We start from the raw sequence: 1,570 nt of genomic DNA, 5'->3' as shown, positions 1-1,570 counted from the left end.
AAAAAAAAAAAAAAAAAAAAAAAAAAAAAAAAAAAAAAAAAAAAAAAAAAAAAAAAAAAAAAAAAAATTAGTGAATTAATCAGCCAGAGCCTTAAACATTTTCTTTGTTCACTGCTTTAAGTTTAAAGAGACTGATTAATTGCAGCTAGAGAATATCCTAATTTAATCACCATGAAGAGCTGAGACCACGACCGGCCTCCTCCAGAGCAGTGCTGATCTCAGATGTCAGGAGTGAGAGCGGCAGGTGAGGGAAAGGAGGCCCTGAGAACAGCTGCTTCCTGACACCAGAAGGGCTGTAAGTGGTGACTATACGTGAGCAGAGACGATCAACAGGAAGCAAATCACAGACCGAAATGTGAAAGTCAAGCTCTACGGAGCGCAGCGGGCCACATGGTGCTCAGCGAGGTACTGACCACAGAGATCTGTCCCGAGAAGCCAGCAGACTTCCTCGCCCATACCTGGCGGGCAGGGAAATGGACAGAGGCAGAGTGTGCAGTGCAGCCCAGACCCGCATCTGCCTCGAGGAGGGGTCTGTGCCTCTGAAGCACTCCATAAACTCAATACACTCTGAAGCAAAAGCAACCCCCAACTCACAACCCCAGGACTGATAATAAAGCAGTTTAATTTCAATACTAACTAAAGAGCAAAATGTAAATGCCTCATATGAAGGTATCTGCTCAACCCATAAAATCTTTATTTTTAGTGATTACCAATCCATAAAAGTTCACTTACAAACTTTGGGCTGGGTCTGGGTACAGTGGCTCGTGCCTGTAATCCCAGGACTTTGGGAGGCCAAGGCAGGTGGATCATTTGGGGCCAGGAGTTCGAGACCAACCTGGCCACCATGGCAAAACTCCATTTCCACTAAAAATTCAAGAATTAGCTGGGCGTGGTGACGGGCGCCTGTAGTCCCAGCTACTTGGAAGACTGAGGCAGGAAAATTGCCTGAACCTGGGAGGCAGAGGTTGCAGTGAGCTGAGATTGCACCATTGTACTGTAGCCTGGGTGACAGAGCCAGACTGTCTGTAAATAAATAAACATTTTGGGCCTGCTGCGGTGGCTCACACCTGTACTCTCAGCACTCTGGGAGGCTGAGGCGCACAGAAAGCTTGATGCCAGCAATCTGAGAGCAGCCTGGGTAACGTGGTAAAACCCCATCTCTGAAAAACAATACAAAAACTAGCTGGACATGGTTGTGGGTGCCTGTAGTCCCAGCTACTCAACAGGCTGAGGTGAGAGGCTGCAGGGAGCTAAGGCTGTGCCACTGCACTCCTGCCTGGGCAACAAAGTGAGACCCTGCCAAAAAGAAAAAAAAATTGGTAGCTGGGCTACTGGGAAGGCTGAGGCAGGAGAACTGCTTCAACCCGGGAGGTAGAGGTTGCAGTGAACACAGAATCACTGTACTCTAGCCTGGGCAACAGAGCGAGATTCCTTCTTTAAAAAAAAAAAAAATAAAGGGCCGGGCGCGGTGGCTCAAGCCTGTAATCCCAGCACTTTGGGAGGCCGAGGCGGGTGGATCAAGAGGTCAAGAGATCGAGACCATCCTGGTCAACAAGGTGAAACCCCGTCT

At 48.2% G+C, this 1,570-nt stretch overlaps 1 protein-coding gene across 2 annotated transcripts in view; it reads right to left on the bottom strand.

Annotated features, from left to right (window-relative positions):
• The window catches only part of ZC3H18 (zinc finger CCCH-type containing 18), a 66,262-nt gene that overhangs the window by 10,326 nt on the left and 54,366 nt on the right, over positions 1 to 1,570 (bottom strand). The gene's annotated exons all lie outside the window — the stretch shown is intronic.

The sequence above is a fragment of the Cebus imitator genome, unplaced genomic scaffold (genome assembly GCF_001604975.1).
Source record: "Cebus imitator isolate Cc_AM_T3 unplaced genomic scaffold, Cebus_imitator-1.0 Scaffold159, whole genome shotgun sequence".
Taxonomy (NCBI): domain Eukaryota; kingdom Metazoa; phylum Chordata; class Mammalia; order Primates; family Cebidae; genus Cebus; species Cebus imitator.
The sequence above is the reverse complement of the archived record's forward strand: the minus strand, read 5'-3'. Positions and strand labels throughout refer to the sequence as shown.